Here is a 15009-nt window from a genome sequence, read left to right as displayed (position 1 = left end):
ACACCCCTCCCCTCAGACACCCTGATGCTGGGATGTTGTGATTCTGTTTTACAGGTGCCCCAGGTGGAAAGCCCTGCCAAGCCTGCCCTGGCACAGCCACACACCCCCGATCACAACATTTAAACCCAGATTTTCACTGGGCTCCCAGCTGTGCATGTGTGTATTCCCACAGTATACACTGCAATTACCGCTAACAAATCTTACTGGATCTATAAAATAATGATTTATAAGCAGTGAGGGGAGAAGGGGAAGTGTTTTGCATGGAAGTCCTCTTATCTTCTGAAATAAAACCACCAGCACCAGGAATGTGATGGCTATCTTGAAGATATACACTAGTTCAGATTTATTTCCCTCCTTAGGGAAGTCTCAGGAATTGACAGATACAAAGTGAATTTGGGTATAAGATCTGGAGCCACTTGTCTAAAACCATATAGAATCAGATACAAAAATACGAAGCCCCTACTTTAAAGTTATATATAACAGTCCCATAGATTCCTATCGCATGTCCTAGAAGGAAGAAAATCCAGAAATGACACTGCAGGGGTTAACAATATTGCCACTGGATCATATTAATGGATATTAATGGCAGATGGATGGGGCAGCAGAATTCCCCCAAGGAGTAAACTGTGTCTGGGGCAGGCTGTGAGACCCCCAGAGAAGCAGGGGGGTCTGAAACTCACTTTCCCACAACACTTATATAAACTCAGGAGAGCTTCTGCAGACGGATATAGGAACAACTAAATCACCCCTTGAATGAACAACTGAGAAAGTTACTAATAAACATGCCTCTAGCAAAAAAAACTGTTATGACATTTTCCATTGCTAGTATGCTCTTGCAAGTTTAAAAAATGGGGAAAAATGGTAGACTTTCTTTAGAAAGATTTTAGCACTGGGTATCATAAGTGAGCAGACTTCTTGGCTGTACTTTCTTAAATTAACAGGCATCTGAGGTGGAATAAAATCTGCCATATATGTAATTTATTCCTTTATTTATACGGAATTGTTTCCTACAATATTATCTCTGATTTTACACAATTAGCATTTTAAATATAAACTCACTCTTTTTCTTGAAGATTACTTAAATTAATAATGGTGAAAAATGTAAAAAAAGGTTTAGGAAGTAGCAAAAAGGCAATATTACAAAACTCCCAAGCCTAAAAAACATCATGAATCACCTTTCCCCCTCCATTATAATATTACCCTGTGACTGTATTTATAATTTTAATAATATTACAGTGTGGGGTTATTCTTATTTTTCTCCTTTTATCCTCTAAGATCACAAATACAGCTTTTGAAACTCCTTTAAACTTTTCATTGCAGCTCTGAGGATTAGAGACACACTTTAAAAAAAAAAAATAAAAATAATTCTCCTACAGCTGTTAGACTGCAGTAGCTTGACTCTCCATAAAACCAAGTGTTAATAACACCCTGCTATAAAATAAAGGAATTACCAATTATTTCAGAGTGAGGCATCATGGTTTCGCTTTGCTTGCTTTTTTTTTTTTTTTTTTTAACCTTAGTGGACAAACAGAATAATTTATTCATCATTTGAACAAGCAATATTGTGAATACTTCTAATGAGAGTTCAAGTGATTTTTCCCATGTTCAATCCTGTCAGTTTGACTGCTGACAACCATGTTTTCAGAGATGGGTAAGCATCCCAATTACTAATTTCACAGACTAATGGACACCTAAATAACTTCAAGGATATGACCCTAAGTATTTAAAGGTTTCATGCATCCTCGAGGCGGGCAGCAGAAGAGGATCACAAACACCCCAGCCATTTTGTCTCTCCCTAGTATGGTGTGAGTCCACGTTGGCAAGCCTTACCTGCAACTCAGCACAAACTGCCCATGGGTTTTGGTCTACCACCATCAGACAACTTGCCCTAGTTATTCCTTAAACACAGGTTTAATCAATTTTGCCATTATAAATTGCCACAGTACATTCCTAAGTATATAAAATAACCATAAAACTTTACTTTAAATCTTGGTTGTATCGACTGTAGTTGCCATAATTAAAATACTGGCTAACTAGCTAACATTTGTGCTGAAATTTAATATGCAATATAGAGAGATTTTTTGAAGACTTTAAGTGAAAAAGTGTGTCTAAAAAAAGTGGTCCATGGGGAAAATTGAGTTGCTGGTGTTTTTAAACCTTTGTTCAAGTTTTCTGTTAGCAATATTACCAAGCACTCATACATCTTAATACAGAATAAAACTCTCTATTTTCTTCCATTTTTCTCTGTTCTCCAGCTTTCCGCTCAATTTCCTGAGCATGCATGAAGTCGATTGTTCAGTTTCTATTCAACACATTTATTAGATTTAATTTGACCCTGCTGCATAGGGCTCCTTAATTTAATCAACAGTACAATGTAATTAACATGATGCAGAATGGAGTACTATAGGCATAAGTCTTTTCTGTAGAGGCCAGAGAGGAGAGGACAAACACTCCTACATCTCTCTGCCCTTACGCACTCACCTGCTACTTGCAGACACTCATCACACTGCAGGGAAGAGTTTTCAGAAATATAGTCAACGTGAGGAAATACCTGCAGATAAATTGCATTGTTTGCAGCAAAACTGTAATTAAAACATTCTTCTGGGGGGAAATTTGCAGGGAAAACTGCAAGCCTGCCAGGAAAGCTTAGCCGGTTGGAGCAAGGTGAGACAATGAGGTCAATGAGAGAGAAATTCCTGGCCCTCAGTGGGATAATATAACTGCAACAAAGACTGCCAAATCTTTGTGCTGAAGGAGAGAAACTGCGCAGTCAGGTGCCTGTGCTGGCACTCTGGGCTGTCAGATGTCCTCTGGTACACGACTGGTTACTGAAATAAATTCTGTCCCAGCACCTGAGACCCCATAGCGCTGTTTTAAAGCTGTATGTTTGGGTTGAGCCATGCTGCTTTCTCCCTCCTGCTCACATCATTTCTGCTGATGTGTCTGTTGGGCTGGAGCTGCTGCACTGATCCACCTGCTGATTCAGCAAAAAAGTCTTCTTACCCAGACCATAACGTGGAGGAAAGGAAGTAGGAGGGAAGCTGCTGCATAGGAACTTTCTGTGATGTTTATCTAATGTTATCTGATTTACAGTTTCTCCCCAAACAGCCAAAGGCAGGGGCTGGGTTCTGTTTTTCGTTCTTGTTGTTGTTTTCCCCTTCAAAGTGTATCAGTTGCAGATCTAAAGTAGTTGTGCAGCTTGACAAATTGATCCTGGGTATCAAGAAAGTCCAAGAGTTTTCATTTGAGATGAACAGGTCCATGCAATGGGTACACAGAGCGTGATAGCATGGCTGGCAGTGGCACTGGTGCAAGGATTGCCAGGAGGATCCCTGTTTTGCCAGCTGCAGCGCTTGCCCCACTATCTCCCATCTTCACTGCTCCACAGCCTTAGTCCTTCCGAAGTTGCCCACAAAGTCCATGGTACTGACACCACAAGGACAGACAGAACTGCAATAAATCATACAAGTACGTGCTGATATGCTCTGAACCACATTGCATGGTTCACATTAGTGCCTGCACTGTGCTGTAGACGATAGTGCCAGGTGAGTAAACCTGCTCAGGTTCTCATTTGCATCGCAATAGTGTAAGAGTGAAATGAAACAGTGCTCTCAATGTCATCTCTGCATAGAAAGTAAGTCTCTGGGAGATCAGTTTAGGCATAAATATAAAAAATGCATTTTCTTTTTTGAAGCACAACAGCTTGATAAAGGACCTTGAAGCTGATTTTTCAAGGTTCACATAACCTCTGTTGGCTCTGAGAGCAAGGAGACCCTTCCAGTGATCAGGGCACCTCCTGAAATAAATAATATCTTTTTTTAATTTATTTTTATTCCTTTCTATACACACACATACAAATCCGTTAACAGGAATGACACTGTTCTGCCCCAGAACTTTTCATAGTACTGAAGAATCACAGAAGAAATGGACAAACCTTTATAAAGCATATAATTTTCTCCTTACTGATTGCGATTCGGGGTTTCTGGTTATTAGCCAGACACAATAGTTAGTGATTTTGAGTTGCATATGTGGGCCTACAAGTTAGACAAATAAAGTCAATAAATTTTTAAAATAGCAGATTACATGCAAAAGCAGTGGAAAGATACACTCATTTCAAGTATTGTGCAATTTTTGTCAGTCCTGCAAATGAACACATAGAAAAACAAGCAGGCTTCATGAAGAGTCTGCTTTTAACTTTCTTTTCCAACAGTATCTATAATACAGTATGTCAGCTAAAAGAGCATTTACAGGAGGCAGAGGCATAGTTCTTACCAGATATGTGTGGGCACAAGAACAAGAAGTATCTTCAGCAGTAAAAACTTGAAAATACTTCCCTGTTCTTTCCAGAAAGCTGGGAAGAATTCAGAGAGCTGAAGAATCACAAACTCACTTTCTGTGAGCTTTCTCTGTGTAATAATTTTGGAATTTATTCCTTGGCATAGAGTGCGCTGGGCTTCATGCAGTACGGTAGGCACTAATGACCCTTTCCTCCTGGAACAAAGTGGGTGAGACTGCTCCAAAACATGAGCCTTTTACTGTGCAGTGGTGCAGATGTAGAAATAAGTGAGGTTTCAAAAAACAATCATAAGCAGTCAGCTCCAGAATAGTTTGTAAGATCTGAAAGAAAAAACAATTGCAAGTTTAGCTTCAAATTTATTATACTGAAAAGTGTTGGTGGCAAGGTGTTGCTATTCCAGAACATACCTGTAACAGTGTTCCTCCACTTCACCTCCACCCAAGGCCAGTGGCTAGACTCTGTTCAGGGAAAGCAAAATTGAACTTACCAAATATATTTCCTGCATAAAACAATGCAAATATGTTTTCTCACATGGTGTTAACTAATAACAGCAGAACACCAGAAAACACAGTAAATGTGGAGACCCAATGTTAAGGCGATCATTTGTGGATGAATAAATATGGAGCTAATAAAAACAAACAAACAAACAAAAAATAATTCCAGAATGATGTGAAATCTCATCTGCACAATGGTTTCCAGAAACTTAGAGCACACACTGAGACCTCGCTGGCCTACAGAGCTTGGAGGGACCTATGAATATCAGAACATGCACAGCAAATTGCAAACATCACAAAAGCATGAGATCCGAGTGGTAACTTCTTGTTTTCTTGAATAATAATAATATGTATTTCTCCTATACTGAGAGCATGGTCTGTTCAAATTAGTTTTGCTGGCAACAATACCTATGCATTATTTACTCCCCAGCTAGCTATTCTGTCTAAAGTTGAGGTGCTGCAGAAATTGTGTTTATGTTTCTCCATGCATGATGAGCACAGGCAAGAAGAGCAGGTACAAAGTGTGCACTGATGCATATCCAAGATCTCATCTCACCACAACGAAAGGTGACATGCTGGGAAGGATGCTCAGAAACAGTACATTCATCTACAGCCAGCCACTGTCAAGGCATGGTCCTGAGCACTGTCCTGCGGCTGCCTATGTTGTTAAATTGCTCATGCAGTCTCTGCAGAGTTTTGGCTCAGGCCGGCTACAACTTCCTAAGACACTGCCAAGGCATGGTTCAAGAATTGATACTGGTCAGAGATCTTTCCCACTAGGAAATCTGGACATGGCTGCTCTGTCGCAAAGAAGAGAATTTCACTAGAAGCCTTGCTGTACCAGTTGGCCTCAGGGCATGAAAGCCATCTGTGATCTGCATCCTGGACCAGCCCCAAGAGGCTATAAATGTCATATCCTGGCTTCCCTGCATGTTTAGGCTCTATGCAATCAAGTTGCTCCTCAGTCTTTTTGAGGCCTGTCAGTAGACCACTTCCACAGGAGGAAGCAAACACAACGCCCTTCTGTACTACTCCTGTTTCAGCAGCGAGATGCAAAGAGGAATGCTCTTCATGTTGCACTGTGGTGTATAATGCTGGAGGTACCAAGGGTCGTAATTATTAGCAAATCATTCTGCCACCTGAATGGCAATGGATATATGCATTTAAAGACTGCAAATTGCACATTGCCATAGCAACGATGTAATTCCAAAAGAACTATGTATTTGTAATGTAGCGAGCATAGATTTAACACGTTTCATTTTTCAACTCCATTTGAGACTCTGAAGACAGGAGAATGGCTTCAAACCTCTCAAACACTGGTAGAAAATGGCAAAAAATGATGTTAAGGAAGATTTATGGTTATGTAATTTCATGTCAGGAAGAACTTTTGTTTTGAAATATCTCCAAATAACTGTATCTTTTATTATATCATATGTTCTTAAGATGATGATCTAAAATCTCATCAGAAAGGTTTAAAGAGCAACCAATGTCTAAAGATGGTCCCAGAAGATAAAGGTGATCTCCATCCAGGATACAACCAACTCCAAACATGTTTAGTTATTGTAACTCAGCATAGCTTCATTGAGATTATTATTTTTTTCTTCATTGAAATTTGATTATGTCTTATTATGCAGAGTGGCTGGACTTTGGAATCTTAAATTAAAAATGAAGAGCTAACAGTGTAGAGATGTGCATAAACCCAGTAGATAACATGGGTATAAAAGAAAGTGATTGGCTCAAGGACAAAATCTAGGCCTTGAAGATAGAAGACAAAACCAAAAAGAATCAAGAATTGATTGTGTCCTGTCAATGACAGAGAGTCTGTAAGCACTCAGTTTCTAGAAATGGCATAAATTACTACATAAAAGGCACAAAGCACAGTTAACAGGAATCTTCAGAGGTATGCTGGCACTGCTTTCAGAGTACGTTCTAGCAAATGCCCTCCCTGTAAAATTAAAAGAAAAATTACAGGAAAAATCAGTTCCTACCTCTAACTGAGAACAGCTTAGGCCCCCATTTGGGGCCAACTTAAGTACTTTCAGCAGAAAAAAATGTCTTCCTCTGAGTACTCAGTGCTGGAGGGAGAGCACAGAGAACAGTCTTGAAATTGTGGTATTTTAAGTCAAATTGACCTCCCTATTTGTGGTGTTTGTTTACTCCTTATTCAGCAACTGGTTTACAGTCAAACAAACAAGCAGCCAGCAGGAAAATGGCATTTTAGTGAATGAGCACATGGTCAGAAGCTCACACAAAATGCTGGGGAACTGTGGGAGACGATAGGAAGCATCGATAGAGTGTACTTGCCTGCAAGGATCATGGAGGGATGGGAAGTGAAAGATCTGCTTAGAAAGAGCAGTTGTCGAGATCATCCACTTCTAAAGACCATGGAAGTCACACTTCCAGGGGTGAGAGACAGGGTCAGCTGCTGGGGAGAAAACTGGCCAAGAATCCATGAAGAAGGATCTCTCATCTGAAATATGTCAAAGGCAGCTGCCAACCAGACTGAAAGAAAGGCAGCTTCTTGGCAAAAATCTTGTCAAATTGCATGAAAAGAGTAATAAAAAAGGTCCTAAAAAGTCTTGCTGCCAGCCTTGAGAGGTCCCCATTTACAGACTAACAGCAAACCTGAGGGAAGGCTGGGCTTGAGCCAGAATTTGGAAATAAAAATCACCAGGTATATATTTAGCAAGATAACTGGTGGAAAGCGGCTGAAAGGTCTGTAGCATCCCTTTAGCACCACTAACAGCACACTTGGGCTGGGTGACACAAAGCCCTGGCCCATGTTTCCTCCTCTTTCTGCCCCCTTCCCTATTCACAAAGCAGATAGATCTAGCAAGGCTTAATGCCATAACTGCTAAAATTCTGTTACAGAGCACAGCTCCTGATGTGAAAAAGTACTGCTGTAGGACAGAAAACATCAGGAAACGCATGGAGGAGAGGAAAAGAACCTACATACTGGAGGAGAATAAGCAGCCAGAAGAAGACTGAAACAAGAAAATAAAAAAATGTTAAAAGTCCCATAACAGGTGAGTTGCAACCAACTTACATATCTGTTCTTGCAAACATCTCTGCAAGTGTCCCAGATGACAGGAAATGTATAATCTGAAACTGACAGTCTGCTTTTTAAATACAAATCTTAATTTTCATGTCCCAACCACTTTTAACTTCTCTAGCACAGAACAAAACAAGGGTGGAAAACGTGGGAGACTCTCTAAACTGACTAAATTATGCTAAACTGTTACTCAGTACCTAGAAGATTTTAATGTGCTTTGATTATAATGTGCAGGTGCTTTGAGCCTGAGAACTCTTGATCAGACCCCGAACACATCTGTTTTTTGAGTGGCATATACTGTGAGAGTGATTAAATAATGTATAACCGATTCAGAATATAGGAGAATCATCTATATATAAAGATCACCATAAAGAGGTCTAATTTTGTAGTGAAGGCAATGCCAAAGTAAAGGTACAGAATTGCTAACATACAGACATACACATATGTGCATATGTGGTGTATGTATCCCAAAATTGGTCCCAAGGTAACTAGGGAGTAGGCAGTGTGGACAGTTTTTGCTTGAGGCAGGCCTTAATTACTAAAGTTAATAATAAAGGGACTTAAATACTAAAGGGACTAGTCCTGCAATCTTATTATAACAGAAGTTTTGTTTTTATTGGGATTTGGGATCCATATTAATCAAATATCTCACAGCCAGAATAAAATGTAAAATATTTGCTACAATGTGTTTGATTTTTTGGAATATTCATATTTGTTTTTCAGACACCACTCTTAGGCAATTGCTACTTAGAATTTCCTTTTTGGTGCACATTATTCTTTGAATCCTTAAGGTTTGCTACCATTCAACTCAGAAGCAAGACCTGATGCCTGACAGCAAAAACTTGAACACTGCATTTAAAACCAGACATGAAGGGACAACTTGTCTTATTCATCTCTTCAGATCTGACAGTAATCCCTTAACAAAATGCTTAGGCCTTCCACAACACAGACGTGCCACTAAATTAGGACAATTTTAGGAAAGATATTTTCAGTACGTTCTGCTTGTTAGCACTAAATGAAAAACTGAGGAAACCCCAATAGCCAAAAAAGTACATGTCAAAGATCAAACCACTGTTCACCAAGAAATCACACAAAAGTTACAGCTTCAAGGGTATTGCTGAATGAAGGATGCTGGTTTCTTATCTTTACCTGGGCAGCCTGCTCTAGGGAACCTGCTTTGGCAGTGGGGTTTGACCTGATCAACTCTGCAGATCCCTTCCAACCCCTACAATTCTGTGATTTTGTGGAAAAAAAAAAAAAAAAAAAAAAAAACCTCTCATGAATTCTATTCATAGTAAAGCTTTTTCATTATTTGTTTTCTGTTAAACCAATACTAACAAAATTCACCCCTGGAAGTGTATGCTATTTTCCTCTTTAATGTCTAATGCAAGAGACCAGATATTTCAAGTCACAAAAGCAAAATTAAAACAACCCCCTAAAACTGAAGAATTGCTTTAAGCAAATTAAAAGAACACGTTGGTATCAAAGCATTTCTGTTGCCGGGCAGGAGGAAACATGTACTTTCTCCTTGAAAACTGGAGAGCACTGGAATTAAAGATTTATAGGCTCTTTCAAAAAGAGTCAGCCTCTCAAAGTGTTCTCAGCTCCCACTCAAATCAATTAAGCTGAAATCTAAAGTTGATACAAGAACAAATGTAAATAAATTGACTCGTATACGTTTAGTTGAGGAATTAGAAGTTTCTTAGCTATAAGAACAAGCAAGTCCTGAACAGATTTTCAGTGAGAATCTGGAGGGAGAAAATAAAACAAAACATAAAAACCTGTGCAACATACTTATGAAAGGGATTATACAATATGACAAGGGTAATAACAAGTGATTGGAATATGTTCCCATGCAGGATGTAAAATTAATCTCAGAATTAAATCCAACAAAGTGTGACTATCACCAGATTTGTTTAGGATTCACAGCTGGATACTAAAACTGAAATTTCCATGATATTATATTGTCCACGTATTGCCTCCACCTTACCTCTTACTCAGAGAAAAAAATGTAAGCCTAAAATCTTGGTCCTCTCCAACTAGAAAGCCTATGTTGAAAACACCACATCTATGAAATTTATCTAGGGTCATAAACTAAAAGTAAAGGGTTGACTCATTTGGGTGAAATACTTTTATTCCCTTAGAATACTGTGGATAGGAGATAAGCTATTAAAATTCTCCAAGTCCTCTGAAGTTCTCCCAGAATATATGTGCTTGATCAGAAGGAAAGGTGAGTTCTCCCAAAATTCATTGGGAAAGGATAAGAACTCATTTTACCATAGTCCTACAGATCAGACTGTGAGATAACTCTGAACATTATGAGACACACATCATGAACATTGTGAGACATAAGTCAAAGATGGTGCAGCACCACTGTTAGAGTAAAAAAGCACACATGACTTCACCATCTGGCTTTATACACCAATAGCACACCAAATATCAATTACCCTAGTAAAAGCTTTATGCAGAACATTTTAGGAAAGAAATGGTCCTGTGGTATGAAATTTGGGGAAGTGGAATACTCCCAGGGCACAAGGCAATTCTAGCTGGAGGAAATGGAGCAAAATCAGTGAATAAAGCAAAAGCATCAATACACACATTATGGAAGGCAAAAAAGGGGGGAGACCAAATGAGTTCTCAGCGGTTCCTAGGTGTGGGAGTCTCAGACTACAAGCCCTCTGCTGCTAGTGTTGACATAGGAATGGATTGTCCACTTTGTCCCTTTTGTCCCCCCTCAGATGCTGCAAGTCACTGTGAGTTTCACCTCCAAGTCAAATGTCATGGTTAAGCTTCAGCGTTAGTGGTTTGCTGTCACAGTTGTGTAAATGGTGAGCACCTTGTGAAGCCCCCAGAAACTTCCTGAAATCAAATGCTGAACTTGTCTCTTGTGAGTAACAGAAAACCACAAACCAGCCTTTTCATGTTCCCTTATCACATTAGATCTTACAGCTCTTTCTCTATTCTTATAATGAGCCAAAGTAAACCTATTTTTCATGCACTGCCGTTTACCTGTAAAATTTGCATTTTCCCCTTTGTTAGAAGAGTTTTGGAGCCCTTGGTGATAACCATTGATAATCATTGCTCAACATTTTAAAACGTGCCTATTTAAACTTGGTAGGAGTATTTTGCAGGGTGTTTTTATTTTTAATGTTTCTCCAGAGTGTTTCGCGTGCTTTCTGCAAAGAAAATAAATAGATCAAATATTATGGCAGCACAAGTTGGTCAATTATTAGCTTTTGCATACCCAGATCATGGCCTTTCTTTACAAGGACACATGTTAATGTATAATAGGAGTGTGCTTCAGTTCTTTTTAAATTGATTTTTCAGATGCATATTGCAATCTTATAAGGTCAGCTGGAAAATAAGGTGACTAAAGAGAGGCCTTTGAGAAAAAGAAGCCACTAGACACACAACTGGAGCTAAACATAGGAAAAATTTTTAAATTTTGTACCAGTCCCAGGCTGACAATTGATATACACCTCATCAGCTGTACTTAAAACTGGATGAACTGTGCACAGCAGAGTTTCAAACTGTGATTCTACACTTCTTGGATCACTGTGGGCCAATTTTATAAGCCATTTTTTCAGGCTACTCATGCCTACCACAGCTGTGCCTATCCCTGTGGAGATGTAGTTGCTATTTAGCATACAATATCATTTTCAGGATGTCGAACTAGTAACAGTGGAGAAACTCCAAACAAGTTTAATCTGGTTTTGTATACAGCAGGTGAGGTGGAAGGGAATCCAAAATGTCCAGGCAAAGTACACACTGCAATCAAAGTTTGCATGGCAGGCGCAGAACTAGGAAAATAAGAGAGAAAAATATTTTATTCCAAGGCAGATTAAGGCAAATCAGACTTTCCAGAAAACAAAAGGTTCCTATCATATAGTCACAGATAAAAATGCCCAGAGAGGAACTGGACAGAAATTAAGGACCAGTAGCCAGAGAATAGCAAACTGGCTCATGCATCCAGAAGAAAAAGACTGAGGGGAAAAAAAAATAAATAAAAAAAAAATCAAATAGTCTGGACTCACCTGGCTCACTGGGGAGACTTTTGATAAGATAAAGAAAATCATATCAGAACAGTCCAGTTCAGGCTTCAACAAACTGCCTGAACTTTGTACTGTTGTGTCAGATATGGGGCAGTTTTAATGCAAGAAGAACTACATTACAGGTCATCATAGCATGCTGAGACCACGTTTATTTTGTACCGAGTTCAAAATCTTACAGAAGTAAAAACACCTAAACAAGGTTACACCAGAGTTGTAAAGGTAAGAGAATTGAACCCTCCCATACACAACCCTACACACATAAACAAAGAACTCTTGAGTGGCATATTCAACATATCTAGTGGCTAAAATCTCCCATCTCTGCTAAACAGAGGTGTGAGGGGCTTAGAAGGAAAAAGGTCCTCATAAGTAACTGGAGAGTTCCCCAAACCCTCTTTCTAGAAACTCCACTTCCCAGTTTTGATATCCTTTTACCTTCAAGTATCAAATTTAAATTGCTCAAAATGAGCAAATTTCAGTTGCATTTTCAAATGAGGATATAATAATAATACATTATTTATGAATTGGATATTATATATTTATAATATATTTGAAAAATTTAGCACCCTGTCTGAAGGGGCTTGTAGAGGAAAAAAGAAAATAACTCAAAACCAAAGCCAGGAATGCATTCTAATCAAAGTGTACAACAGAAAAAATAATTAAGCATTTTATAGAGAACATGGTACAGAAGTGACGTGATCTCCTTCATTAGCACAAGTCTGTGTATCCTATCAGAAGAAATAAAAAGGGAAAGTGTTACCAGGAGCAGGTGACAAGACAGTCTGCTTTAGGCTAGGATAGCTGTTGCACAAGACTCTGAGAACTCTATCAACAGGAACATGAAAGCTCTAAAATTTTCTAGGTGTACCAAATCTGATATAAACTGCAGAAACTAGTCAGTCATCCTCATACTGGATGAGATATTGGAGCAGCTACGAAAGGTCTTTATTGCCAAGCATAATCTTAGTGACACATCTTGTTATATCATTTTGTAATTTTCTCCATTATTGAAAATCTTGTGTTCTTAAGTACTGCTTTATCTTTAATCTTCTCCCATGATAAAGCAGATTCTACACATCTGCCAGTTGTGAAATGCAGCACTCCTTTCAGCATCATGAATCAATTACTTGGTGGGTGAATGGCAAATCCTGGAGCATTTACCACACGCTACCTGTGGGACTCCTACGAGTCACAAGCAGGATTTACCATCAAGCTGCAAAGTCTGAGCCATGGGCAGACAACACAGATTCCTCCAATGAAAAGAGACACACAGCAAGTTTGAGTTTGAGTGTCCTTGGCAAAGCAAGTAATGGAGGAGCTGGAGATTTACAGTCACCATTACAATGCTATTTCTTAAGCTGACAATCTAAATCACGTCTCAGTTTATACTGATGAGATTCTCTCATGTTACATGTCTCATGTGACAGACAAGTGAAAGGCAGGTGAATCTAATTAGATCCAGAAACTTGACAGGAAATAAAGAAAAAAGGTTTTGGAACTGTCTGGGTAAATCTAGGACAAACTTGAACACTGCAGATGTTTTCCTGCTTTATTCTCTTGGGGCTTAAAGTGTGTTCCTTTGTAGTTTGGGATTGTGTCCAATTGGTTTATGAGTTTGTTTTTCATTTTGTTGCATCAGAAAAAATCTATATAGATACCAGGAAACCTTAGATAGCCAGGTTTCTTTTAGCAGTAGAGACTTTAACCTGGTCACCCAACACACATGTATGTTTTTGAAGAGTAAGGTTTCTAGCTCTTAACCGCTGTGGTGAGGAAAACCTCGAGAATTGCATCAGTACAGACAGACAGGCCAGCAAGGAACCTGGAATATGATTTCTGATACTCATCAGCTCAAATGCCTCCTAATGGCAATTTGAAGGACAACATTGTTAAGTAAGCTAATCATTAACTTATTAATATGTTTATCAATTATATTTTTGTTTGTTATTGTTTACATAAGAAAACAAAGGCGGGTCAAAACTTACACACCAAATGCCTTCCTTCATTCCCCAAACTGGGTGATATATCTGCTACTGTACCGCATTCCCTATCTTCCAGTCAGGGAGAAACCAATCTAGCAAAATAACAGATGTCTGCTGGCAGTTTTCTTGCAGGCAGTTCATGATGTTTACTGCCAGATCCCTTGAGACCTGCCTTTCAAGGGTACCGTGTGCTCACGCTTCTGGTTGAAGTGGGAGCTGCAGCAGGTCCCCCTTGCCCCTGTCCCTCGCACGGACCTGATCCCACGTGGTTCATTCACCACCACTGCCATCAGAGGTCTGAGAAAAGAAGAAAGAAGGCAACACTCATCCACTGTGGGAATGTTTTTAAGAGAATTCTTCCAGGGGTTTTTCTGTGCTACTGTATCCTCACTGCTAACTCTAGACTTGCAAGGCCTCCCCATTTCACAGGGCTGTGGAATGATAAACTTTTTAATACAGACGCACTGAAGTAATAACATAACGTGCTACGTATCCTTGAAACATTCTCCGTGAGCCAAACAGAATCAGACAAAAAATGTTTTAAAAAGCCATAGGTGGAAAAACAAAGCTGTCTTTTCTTCTGTTCTGAGTCAGCTCTGGTAGGAAGGGTTATACTGCCAAAACTGCACAGTAATTCTTCTGCTTTCAGATGTGGAAAAGAGTTAGAACTGAGTTACAAGAATATTGCATTAAAAAAGGATGATCTGTGAAAGTACATATCCTGGGGATTATATAAATGTCACTGACCTTATAGTTCCTCTCGTTTTTGTTCAGGCTCCGTCTGGACAGCACATAAGATACTGACGATCTCGTATCTGGAAACAGACAAACATTTAATTCCATGTGAACACTTTTGCTTATGGAGAAAGCCATTGCTGTGGGTAGTGCTTGCTGTTTACACAGAAGTGTGGTAATTGTAGTCTAGCTACAACATTAGAGCTCTGGGTCCTGACTTTCAGAACTGTTCAGCACATTACAGTGCTCCAAGAGCAACCTCTAGCAGCTAGAGTGAGGCAGCTGAATAATTTTCAGACCAGGCCCATAGCACCACATTGGACCTTTCTGTCTTAAACTTTGCGTGACAGGGCAATGTGCAATTACTCTAAGGGAATTTCTTGGTTTTGCCAACAATTTT

At 39.3% G+C, this 15009-nt stretch overlaps 1 long non-coding RNA gene across 1 annotated transcript; it reads right to left on the bottom strand.

Moving 5' to 3' along the window:
- Positions 1–1155: 1155 nt before the first annotated feature.
- Positions 1156–14724, bottom strand: LOC110353479 (uncharacterized). The gene is made up of 3 exons (XR_002404002.4): positions 14622–14724; positions 4705–4755; positions 1156–4617 (listed from the first exon to the last, which is right to left on the bottom strand). It is a non-coding gene; the product is annotated as an uncharacterized lncRNA (long non-coding RNA).
- Positions 14725–15009: the final 285 nt, after the last annotated feature.

This window comes from Anas platyrhynchos, chromosome 2 (assembly GCF_047663525.1).
Source record: "Anas platyrhynchos isolate ZD024472 breed Pekin duck chromosome 2, IASCAAS_PekinDuck_T2T, whole genome shotgun sequence".
Lineage (NCBI taxonomy): Eukaryota > Metazoa > Chordata > Aves > Anseriformes > Anatidae > Anas > Anas platyrhynchos.
This window is presented reverse-complemented; position numbering and strand designations above follow the sequence as displayed.